Below are 13067 nucleotides of genomic sequence, written 5' to 3' on the forward strand. Positions count from 1 at the left end.
TCCTATTTTAAGTTAAGGAAGAGCGGGTCCTCCTGACACAGGTTATATATTAAACTTACTAGGAGGGCCCTACTACTCCATATTGTATTGTAACTATGAAATGAATAATAAAAAGTTTTCATTTTCATTTTTTTCATTTTCATCCTATTACTTAATAATTAAAATTCAAGGTTGGAAACCAGCCAAATGTACAACAATTAAATTACTTAATATTTCATTTTATCTGTGCATTATCCGTCTAACCACTGCATCAAAATTAGTGAAAGAAAATATCGTGAGAAAATCGTCATTTCCAGGAATCAAAAAGTTCATAAAAAATCACACCTGAAACAATTGTTGGCTGATGATGATAATGAAATAACTTTTATTTAAAAATATGTTAAGAAATTGATTCATTATATTATATTCCCGAAGTTTCCAACACTAGCGAGCGTGGTCACGGGGCGACTGTAGAGTCTCCCCGTGACCACCCGTTTAAAATCCGTTAAAAAATTTCTAAATGTTATAATACTCGTGTAAAATCAAACACCATTAAGAATATGTGTTAAATTTCGCATTATTTTATTAACATAATGTTAATAATATGATTGTAGCGAAACGTTTAGTTCCGCAGACGAAATTTTGCATTCATCTTGAGTAACTGGATTCATAGAAGCGGACAAGCGGTTAATTTTATACTTGACCCACTCCGGGATTATATTATCTGTGCCCACGATAAAAAAGCTTATGTTTCCTATATTATTGGCTCTATTTAAAATCAATAAATAAGTAACCCATTTAATTTTACAAAACATCTTGCTATAAAACATAATATTATGTTTCTGCTTTCATTTAAATTTGCTTAAATATTTATTATTTATATTCTACAGGCTACGATAATTTAATCTTTAATTTTAAGTTTATTTGCACAATGGTGACCAATGTCTTGGACGAAAAAAAAAATTAGTGTGAATTAAAAAAAAAAACATTAAAGTTTCAAAATTCGAATCTAACTGTATTATTTAATTTCATCAAAAATCGTTTTTAAAATTATTATAAATACAAAAAATTATATAAATTGTCTGAGGAAACACGTGAGTGAACAAAAAAATCAAAAGTCTTGGGTGGAAAAACATTTAAAGCTTTTGCGGATCACATTTATATAAAAAAAAGTTTAGTTTATAACCTACATCTTCGCCAAATGTAAGTACGCAATAATTATTATTATAATTTATAACTTATACACTATACCTAGCGGACTTTTTTCTTCTTATTCTAAATCTATCACAGCATTTTATTAAATCCCAATAAAAAGCGGCATAAGCTTTTTAGCGACGACCGTGCGCAAATCCGCATCGCTAAGGTCAGGAGTCGGAAAATATTTGTTCCTTTTGATTGAATCGTTCCGTCCCACATCTTAATAAGTCAAGTTTCCACGAACAATAAGGATGTCCTTGTTATGTTAAGCTGTGTCTGTAGCGAGATCTATTCTTTGATGAGATTTTCACTCGATCTTGTTGGCTGCAACCGACTTAATGAATTGTGTAGTGATGTTTACTGTACAGCTACGTGTATCGATAAGGTCTGTGGATAAGGTAATTGTTTGTTTCTTTTGTTTTATTGTCCGAATTTTTGATTGATGAAAATATTATATAGCTATGTGTTATTTAGAAATGGTTCTATTGTGATTTTAGAGGGTGATAAAGGAATTGCTTCATCGCAATTGTTATGAAAATGTTTGATTGTAGAAGTCTTTATATCTTTATTCGTCTGAAATAATTTACGTTATAAAGGGTAGGTAGTTATTTTTTTTTCTATTGTATGCTAGGTACGATATAAATAAATTAATAATCTGTATTTCAGAGCCTCGATTAATATTTAATTTATTAATAAAAATGAATTCACAATTATCTCTAAAGTAGTAGGTAGGTCAATAGATTCTTAACGTACTGAATAGCTGCATCACTATGTATCTACCTAAAAACACAAAAAGGATTTTATTTTCACTTAAACTAAGTAAATGCAGAGTTTTGAAAAGTAACATTTAATACCATTTCTCGCAATAATGACGTAATTTCGTCCAAAACCTGCACTCGACTGCTTATAATTTGTTTTATATTTTGTGTTCCCTCTGTCCCGGTTGGCAGATTAGTCCTCAACAGTAAAGCCCTTTACATTTCATTTCAAATTAAGTTTATGAAAAGCGATGGAAACGTTATTTTAAAATATATTCATTGCATACGCTCCTGGTGAAAACGATTAATTACACGGAGGTGAATTGCGTTTCTCCAAAATATTTATTTAAAATAAATTTTATCCGTATAGGTACAATACGAGGAATGCACATTTAATTGCACTTTCTGTTTTCATTCAGCGGAAGATACGAAATTAATTCTGTCTCTCCTTTGTATTTACATTATTAAGGTTGTAGGTAAGCTATTGTGCAATGGATTCATTTGAGGGTAACAGAAAAGTAGGTATTCTTTACGGCTGAGCTATCGTTTAGTTAGAGTTATAGCGCGCCATAAACTAGGGTCAAACTTGAAGGCGATCGATACACAGGTTTACTTATCCATGGACGCATGGGGCCGGACACATCGCGTGCCACCTTTAATACAAAAATATCGATTTTTCCACAAAGCCGCGTCACCGCAATCAATATGCCTTTCCGCCCCATGCCTAATTACGCCCACCTACATCAGTCAAACATCCGTTAAAAGCTCCGTAATCACCCCGCCGGTGGAATACCATTGAATTTCTACCCTGAAAATAGCGCATACTGAATCATTCAAAGTGCACAGGAAAACGCTTCATTGTAAACGTTTTATTTAATTTTCCCTCCATTTACTTTTTTATAATTTCTGCCGGGCATAAAAAACGATCCGCCGCCGCAGGAAGCGCGCACACACAAGGGCTGCCATATCTGGACGCACACATCGACAAGAACACCTGTCTCGGGAACGAAAGGTGTGCTCAAGCGTGTGGAGAAGAGACGACTATATGTGAAGTCGAGTAGTGAGAGAGAGAAGTAGATGCGCGCGCAGAGTGTTGGCACGCCCGCCGCGCGTCCCGCTCGCTCGTGAGCCCGCCTGAGAAGTGAGAACCGTCAGTCAGTCTTTCGCGTGCAAAGGTAGTGCTTGTACGTGCCACCTTTGCTTTGTCGCGGCCGACAGTGTCCGTAACTGATATTCGGAAAATTGTGCATGTGCGTTTTCCGACGAAAGCAGTGTGTGTGCTTGTGATATGTGCTATTGTTTTCTAGGTAACGGAGGTTGTTGTTTAAAAAAGGCTGCTCTATGTTTTTTACACTATTCAGTAGTTAGAGACCTAAGTTATTGGTGGCAGTTTTTCCGTTTCGCATGAAAAGTTTAATTAAAAAAAATAAGTTTAAACGGGTGTTGCTGGTACAAATAAATATTCCGTTAAAAGCGCGCTATTCTTTCACTAGATTAAAATTTACGATCCGTTAATTGTTCGCGCCGCTTAGATAAGCATAACAAACTGCGCTACACAGACAACTATGATCTGTAGTTTAACTAGACATGTGTTTGAAAATACTTTACATTACTCGGTAAATCTTATAAAGACGCACATTATATCCAAGTTTGTTAAAACTTTCCTAGTTGCATATAACTCTAGATAAATAATAAAGATATTTTTGGTTATGGTTGATGATATTATCAGGTTTAAAAACAATTAAATTATTAAATATTTACTAGGTATTTTAAAAATAAATGAATAATTAGATTTCTAGTATTGTTATAAGGAGAACTCGTAAATAATGAAAGTTATGATAAATAAGCTTCAATAGGTCCCGAAAACTTTGACTCATCTTCATCTCCTTTGCCCTTATTATTTTATTAATACAATATTGTAATGAATCCAAAACCATAATATAAGTATTTTCTATCGCACAGTAACGATCCCTACTTAATAAATGTAGAGTCGTAATTAAAATAATAAAATCAATTAATAAATGACGCAATTTTGCGATGCATTCAACGCAGTTTGTACTTCGACATACCTTGTAAATAGGTGTGTATTAGTTTCACATAATATTGTGAAATACAGTAATTGTACTGCATTCCTTGGCCAATATCACACAGTAAATGAACATTGCATGTCAGAAAATTGGAATAGAAACGTTTGAAAGTACTAACTGACTGTACGCTCTAATAAATTGGGAATAGGTAGGTACCTACCTAGTAGGTATAAACAAATAGACTTAAAGGAAATTCTACCATGCGTTTTCATATCTCAATTATTTATTGCTATCTAAAAAATAACCAATATTATACAGTTTATTCACAAAAAAATATTTATTTTCATTGATAGGTAGATAAGTAGGTAGTCGTTATTCATATCGTATGCGAACCTATATGCTAATAAGAAACACTGATACGGTGACATAAGAATATTATCACACATTTACCTAGGTAGGTACAAGGTATATTGCAATCATAATTTTTGTACCTAGTAGCAATGCACATTGAATCACAAAAACATAGGTACAATGTTATATTGTGGTAACAGAAATGCAAATAAGAACGTACTAAGTATTCTAGTATGTTCTGTAAACAATATACAGATAGTACCTATGCACAAGGGGTCGCTACTATTGCATCCGTCCAGCTGTCACGATGAATATTCATTCACCCTTCAATTAACTAATTAATATGATATCAGTATTAGATTAGTAGAATTCTAGTATTGTTACATAAATGAAATAATAAATTATCTATATTGTTATTGAATGGGCAGACGTAGAGACTAATTGGAGTTAATTGACGAGAATGACCTTAAGAATGCCGGTGTGATCATTAAATTTAACTGCTCATGTTAAGAGGTTAATCGAATTAGATTCAGATGAGGTTTTGAATCGGGTGAGGGTTCGCTAGAAGACAAATTAAATACCTAATTGGGCATTGAAGAGTTCGTTATTATTGAAATATGTAGGTACCGACTACCTTCCTAGATGTTTCATTTTATCTGATAAATATATAGTTCTGTGGTTGGTAGAAAACAACTTTCGTAGACGATAAAGGCTATAAAAAAATCGAATAAACGATACATTACGTCTCATGGTATGCACTTATTGCGAATAAGACTATGCAATTGAAAATAATACAATGCTATTGTTCTTTTCAATCAAGAGAGTAGGGTCATTGCGCTGGTTTTCGTCCAATTATAGGAGTTGCCAACTTTGTGATACGAAATTAATATTTTGGAGCACCCTTCCTTAAACATATAAATTTTTTTTTAAGTCCTTATATAGTCTTCTTTAAGATAATATTAAGGGAAAATAAATCATTTTGATGTATCTTTTTATTTAAATTATTTTCTGCAAAAGTAGGGTAAATGCTAGTTTTCGTCCAAAAAAACTGGTTTTCGTCCTAGTGTAAGCTAGTTTTCGACCACCGTGTAGAAAAAGGAGGGTAGGTCAACTATTAAGTTTAAAATCAATTACAGGTAAATATATACGTTTATTTAATTAACATTACAATTTCTCACTACCCAGGTTTAGTTTTACTTGTGGTTTTACTAATAATAATCAATATAACTAGTCAACACTGAGATCTATGTAGCACTTGGCAGTCCTTATAGGCGTTAGTGATGACTGTATAATCATTCGTAATAAAGAAAGGAATGCGTTCCTTACAATGTAAATGAAACAAGTAATAATTACAGGACTAAGAAATAACATCAAAAAACAGAAATATTCATTCTAACAACAAAAATTTTCATTCTAATACTTTGTTTATCAAATGAAACGTACTATAAACACACAGCCATAATAATAAGTTTTAGCTACAGAATCTTCAGTGTACGCAGCGTCTATTTTTTCTAGATTTCTTAGACTCCTTCGAGGCCATCTAAAAACAATAAGATCTTTCTGAGGATACGTTGAGTAAGTATAATAAAAAAATACTGCATTGGCAAAACAGACCTAGAATAAAAGATGATACTCAAGTGAATGATAATCAAGAAAAATACAGTGTATTATGTCTGACCTACCCCCATTTATGCTACGAATAATTGACTCTACTTCACATAAGGAGAATGATACATGACTGAATGAATGACAATATTAGGTACCTACAACACTCTGGCCCTCACCAATTATTTATAAGGAAGATACTGAATAGAAAACTTTTCAATACGTAAAAATAGACGAAAAGTAATGCAAAAGAATGGCTATATTTAATTTTTGGATACTCCAATACTCATTCATGGACGAAAACTAAAACATTTAAAGCTAAATTTAGTTTTCGTCCACTTCTTTAAATATTTTTTTATTTTGGCAGCACTGACATAGCAGTGGACGGAAACCAAAAAAACTAAACTAATAGCAATAAAGATCACTTCGGGAGAAACTATTCAGTATTTTAAAGGTCCGATAAAGTAAAATGACCCTAACAAATATTCACGTAGCTGTTTGAGTTTCCGTCCACTTGGACGAAAACCAAATATTTTGAGAATTTGGTAACCTAGTATCCGTCCACTTAATATTTCGAAGAGTATTATAAAAATGTATGATAAACACTTATAATTGCGTTTATTATGCTTATAAATAAACATACGTACCAAAAACATTACGTAAACTAGCTAAAACAGTGATTTACCTTACCATGAACTTTTCTCGCCGGCAAATTTTTCTCTCGCGCGATGACATCTGCAAGGCACGTATGCGAAGCGGCCACATTTACGTTAATTTTTTGAACTCTCTTCTTGTCAAATCAAATTTTAATGTTGATAGTACTGTTGCTTAAACATTATGGACCGTAAAAAGTGCAAACTTGCGCGGGAAGGTAGGTTTGTATTCAAGTTTTACGCACGTGATTGTAGCAGGTCAGTCAAATGGACGAAAACAGAAGCTGGACGGCAAACCAGCGCAATTACCCTACTTTTCGCTTACATTCGTTTCATTGTTGGTTTTTGTTATGCTATGGTCGAAACTTCGAAAGGGATTGTGGTGAAATATATTGTGCTAATTTACAATTATTATTCTCTATAGGTACTAAGATTCTAATGACTTTATATTTTGAAAAGAAGTAATAATATGGTTTATTAATGCAATCATAATCTATACAATTTAAAGCTTTAGGTACAACATTGGATTGAATAGGTAAATTGATTTGAAATTAACCTTGATCATCTAGCTCCAGTTGATCCTTTTAAATATATTTGATTCAGACATACCTAACAGGTAGGTAACACAAAACTTTACTTCGACTTTCTTCTCTTAAGCATATCTAATAAGAATACAATAATCACAGCAATTTCTAAACCAAGAAACATAAAATATAAAGCAACTTATTGCGATCTGAGTACCTCAGACCACAGCGTTTATTGTAAATCGAAATTTTTTGTAGCGTCTCAACGTCTCATTCTTTCCGTTCCATATCTATGTCCATTATTACAGTTTTTGTTGTCAATCCGTTCTTGTGTACTTCGTTGGCGTAATTACCGAGGCGAGTCCGCTCCGAATAGTCACTTGTAGAGAAGCCATTGTGCCGGTTTCGTTGCGTCACGACCGCGAGATCATGAGAGGTACTAATAGCCGCTTGTTAAATTAATTGCGCTGGGTATTTTGATCTAGATAAATGCATAATGTGTCTTTCGACGTGTGTCGTTGCGTAGGTACGTACTCTAAATAAAGACCTACAATTTATTGAATGAAAGACACTTGAACTAAATATAATTAAAACGAATAGGATGAGATGTACCTATGTCAGTAAGCAAAATTTGGCCAACATACGAAGCGATAAGCGTACCTATCTTAAGTTATAACCGGTTGGCTGCGCCAAGAAGACAATAATAAACATCTAGGTATAATGCCCACAATAGATGCAGAAAAATAATCTTTTGTTTCACATAATAGAATACAATTCTATATTCTACATAGGTATATGAGTGCTCACTGCTTATTACAGTTATAAATAAAAAAAATGCTTTACTATTCTAAATTTCACGACAAACCTGCATCTAGACAGTATTCATAAATAAAATGATTTGTATTCGTAAAATATAGCGTTACATGTCACATTGTTTGCACATTCAAAAATATGGATCGGTTGTGATAGGATTGCAGTGGAATCAATCCGTTTTGGTCTATTTTGCAATACGCTCGAATAGAATTGTTTTGCAATAAAAAATATGTCCGCCAGTGGTCCGCCACGCTTTCTTTGGCACGATAGTTTACACAATCGATTGTCATGCCAGTTCGATAGTTTTACTTCGAATTCAGCATTTTTACACAATTCATGGCGAATTGAGGAAAACTTCAAGTGTACAGATGTGTTTGTTTTTAATTTACACGCAATTGAACTGAATTTCAGGCTGTTTATAATATGCAAAGTTTTTGTTAAATAGTTCAGAAAATATTTGACTTAAACGTAAATAATCAAAACATACAAATATAAATAATACAAATAATAAAACATACTCTGTTCTTTTCTATGTCAAACGAGTTGGACCTAGTTAAAAGCGATGTAATAAATTTTATCAGATTTTATGTGATTTGAAAAACTAGAACATTGGTTCCTTCACGATGACTGCGATTTCCGCCAAATGTAAATATTTGCGGTAATAAAAATCTCTTTAAGCTATTAATGATATAGACCATGACTTGTTTTTCTTGTAAATAACATGTACTATGATACATTGGTAATAATAATTAATACCAAAATATCCAAATATGAATTTGTATTTAATTTTTGCGCCGTTTTTCCGTTTGCGTTGGTGGAACCTATCGGAATTTAAAGACAAGGCTATTTTTATTGAAGTACATGAGGCCTATTTACTTACTTTTTCGTGGTTGAATTTCTAATAATAAAGGATGATTTAATTGCATCATGCATGGATCCATTATGCCTGTATTCCAAACACCTTGCGCAGTTTTTAATTCCTTTTATTTTTGGGTAACAACATGAACAATATTCTTTGTAGAGTTTACAAAATTTTAGTATGATTTTACCGCCATCAGAGGGCTGTATTACAAAAGTAAGCAATATGAAAAGTAACAGCTGATGTCACTCAAAGCCGTCACCGGGAAAACTTCAAAACAGGTGGCCTGTGGGCTGTGGGTGTTCTCATCCTAAATGGTTAAATAGGCGCAATTTAGGACACGAAGGCACGTCGGCTGGCCTGATTCAACACTTTGTTGTGGCAATTAGACTCAATTTGCGGCGCACATTCTATGAATATGAACAAACAAAGGTTCTTTTACGCGAAATTGGAGTACGCTCGAAAGCTCTACTGCTAATGTTTTACAATTAGCAAGCGAATAGGAAAGTGTCTATACTCTTTCCTGCAGCACAGTTTCTAATGTTCCAGTACTTTCCATTCATTAATTCGAGCTTTGAGATTTAATATATCGTTCCACATATCAACGGATTTTATTACATTCAATGTGCGGATATTTTGTTGAATTCTAAATAAAGAAAGTTTTGATAGAGTTCACTTTCGTATAGAATCCATTAGAAATAAATACTTACTTCGTGATAATAGATTGTTTTTTCCAATCAAAATTGAAAATGTATTTGCAGTTCAATAAACAATAGTAGGTACAATCGACTTCCAATAATTATTACGAACCATCCAAAAATGCCAATGTATGATGATGATGCATGGAATGTTTATCAAAACGAGTAGGTACGTTACAATTTATGTTGGCTATACAATTGAGTTTGTTTCAGTCGAATTTCATTACGTGAATGGTTCTATTGGTTGTCAGGCCGGCTTTGTTAATTAAACGGCTTTGTTTGTTAGCCACATTTATGGAATAACAGTTCAGACTCTGCCCTGTATTTTGACGTTCATATATTTGCCTATATATCACATTTTGTAACCTCCCACAAGCTTTGATGTTAAAACGAAGTTAGGCATGTTGAATACTCCGATGGTATTAAATCGTGTAGTTGTAGGATTTCCTTTGATCCGCTTAAAGTACTCACAATAAATGTTTGCATTGCAAAAAGATGCTTTCTAAATTATATGTAGTTATGAGGAATGTTTCCGACATAACGTTGTGTTTGTGATAGAACATTGCATGCGAATCTAGTTCTGTTTGTTTAGAGCATAGTTAGTTAGTAGAATAGTAGATATAATTGAAAAGTAAACACTAGAAACTATTTATTTATGTTATTTTTAATTTACTTATGTCATAGTTTCTATCTAGAATTTTTTTCCAGAATGAATTACAGTTTATTAACACATTGGATTATTTAAACGTTATAATAGAGCATAATCGTATTGGTTTTATGAAGAAGTAGATACTTATCAAATTCCTTGATTCAGATTTGTTTCTCGAAGTTTCTGCAGTATTGAGTATTCGGGCCGCCCCTTCGCCTATCCATCTTCAGAATAACCCCCGAAACTATTTCTTTGTACCCAAACACATAGTTTTCGAATTAAACTTGTTGGTTTAGGACGCGAACCTCATACTTTGAGTTGTTTCGTAGAGGACTCATTCAGCGCTCTCCTGTAGGTACTCCTTTGTTATTCTTTTCTAGAGAAATTAATATACAAAAAGTTAAGAATAATCGAAGTTTATGAAATCTATTTCAATATAGTTAAAGAAAAGGAAAGCTATCGTAGCCACGTAGTATATTTACAGTATCCTATTACATTTTGTGTTACGATGGTAGGGTCTGGAGACAAGTCACGGATGAATTCTACACATACCCGTGGCCCTGTCGCTGATGCTGCTTGACGGAACACAGTGGGGTTTTGGTCGGTAGGAATCCGACATAACCCACGGCCTCTTCCCCGGAGACCGTGGGTATCTATGCAAGATTTCCCCACTAAAAAAAAAAAAGGGTCTGGAGATAAATATTCCCTTTCATTCGGCCCTTTAATACCATCACTTAGCTATAACTAAATAAGGTCGACAATATTGAAAAATTGATATACCTAAGTAATATAATATTGTTTATTTAAATTTTGTGTATTACTTCCTTACGTACAACCCTACCCACTAAGATATAAACAATAAGAATTGATCCTTCCAAATAGGTAGGTACAACTCATAGGTACTACTTATGTTTATCTTGTGTACAAAACAAATGCGTACATAAGTGTTAATTATATTACAAAAATAAATCGTCTAATGTTATTACGTTGTTCTTTATGTTGGTAGTTATTATGATTGATCCAATAAGCATCAGGTGTAATATTATGTAATAACTTGTTATGAGACCGAGCACTAATAAACTCTGGTTCATAAATGTTCTCGGAAACTATTATTGCTTTTGCAATAAATACATTATGAACTTTTTAATACTTGTACGTCACCTGAGATTTCCTATTTTCGTAGTAAAGTAAAAATTCATATTTCCAGGAGGATATTAATTGCACCTTTACTTAGTAAGTAGGTACTATATCTCTACTTTTAAATATAAATAATTTGCATTTTGCGTTGATTAAGGAATCTATACATATAATAAAATCGTAGGAAAGTCAAAACTGTACATTGAATATTTTTTTAAAAGAATACCTGGGCCGTGATCTATAATCGATATAGAAGCCAAAAACATAGTTTTTAGAATTTTTGTCTGTTTGTCTGTTTGTCTGTTTGTCTGTTTGTCTGTATGTTTGTCCGAGCTAATCTCGAAAAGTACTGCATAGATTGACTTCAAATTTTGCATGAATATTACTAACAGGTCGGGTGAGGCTATAGGCTACATATTATCAAGCTATCATCTACGGGGGAGGAGCTGTGAACCTTTATTTTTCTTACGTATTCCGTGTATTACGACAGCGTACAATCTAAAGACTCATGTTTAAATGTTGGTTTCGAGTAAGCCATGCTATTATCTAGCTTTACAAAATAAAAACTATGTCATTTACGTAATTTGGGCAGAGAAACAGTTTAATGAATTTAGTAGTATAAAGACAAATTAGAAACAGCGCCATCTATTAAATGTTATAAAAATCAAATCAATTTACACGTTAACTATTGGAAATTAATAATCAAATGACGCATATATAAATGTTGTTTGACAATATCTAGATTGACACTATAAAAATTATGCCATTTAAGTAACTTGGGAAGAGAAATATAGTTTAAAGAATGTAAGTTGTATAATGTTAATTTTGTAACAGCGCCATCTATGAGATTTCGTAAAAATCAAATCAATTTACATGTTAACACTACTGAACACAATGTTAAAAATTAATAATTTAAATGTAATAATTATGTTATTTATTTATTTAACTCTTTAACCCATATCTTCCGTTCCCTACAAGATATATTTCGTGTGAATAATAAACTACATTTTTTTTAAGTGAGGGTAGATGTTTATTATTTTAAGTAAAAATAGACACCATTATCTACAGTTAATCTAATGATTGTGTTCCAAAGAGTATAATAATATATTGTTGTGTTCATTAGTTACAATTTTAAAAATATTCGTGTTTTATAAATTTACTAGCTTACCGCCCGCGGCTTCGTCCGCTTTGTCTAAAACCTAATAATTTATATACTAAAACCTTCCTCTTGAATCAGTCTTATCTATTAAAAAAACCGCATCAAAATCTGTTGCGAAGTTTTAAAGCTTCGTCCACTTTGTCTAAAACCTAATAAATTATATACTAAAACCTTCCTCTTGAATCAGTCTATCTATTAAAAAAACCGCATCAAAATCTGTTGCGAAGTTTTAAAGATTTAAGCATACAAAGGGACATAGGGACAGAGAAAGCGACTTTGTTTTATACTATGTAGTGATATTTATAAAGCAATTGAATGCCATAAAACCAAAAATATCAAAAATGCAATCTTCATGTTTTGTGAATTTTCACCATCATGCGTTCCCACAAAAGGTAAGTTGTTACTTACAGGTATTTATTGAAATGAAATGAATTGAATGATTCTTTTATTATTTTGAGGTGCATTGGGAACAGAAGTTTTTGATAAAATTTTATTTGTAAGTAGCTTTTTTTATAGATTTACAGTTAACTTTTGATTTTTTTATTCAATGCTAATAAAATTATATCGCCTTTGGAAGACGATTTCTGCTGATATTTTTACTACACCACTTGAAAATTGATGATTTGATGATAAAGACAGTAGCAGCGAGGATTAAGTG

At 32.5% G+C, this 13067-nt stretch overlaps 1 protein-coding gene across 1 annotated transcript in view; it reads left to right on the plus strand.

Annotated features, from left to right (window-relative positions):
* Positions 1-3069: 3069 nt before the first annotated feature.
* LOC123696571 (protein couch potato) overlaps positions 3070-13067 on the plus strand; it is a 152432-nt gene continuing 142434 nt past the window's right edge. The window contains exon 1 of the mRNA XM_045642831.1: positions 3070-3241. The gene's annotated coding sequence lies outside the window, so the exon portion shown is untranslated. The remainder of the gene's footprint in view (positions 3242-13067) is intronic.

The sequence above is a fragment of the Colias croceus genome, chromosome 13, assembly GCF_905220415.1.
Source record: "Colias croceus chromosome 13, ilColCroc2.1".
In the NCBI taxonomy this organism is placed as follows: domain Eukaryota; kingdom Metazoa; phylum Arthropoda; class Insecta; order Lepidoptera; family Pieridae; genus Colias; species Colias croceus.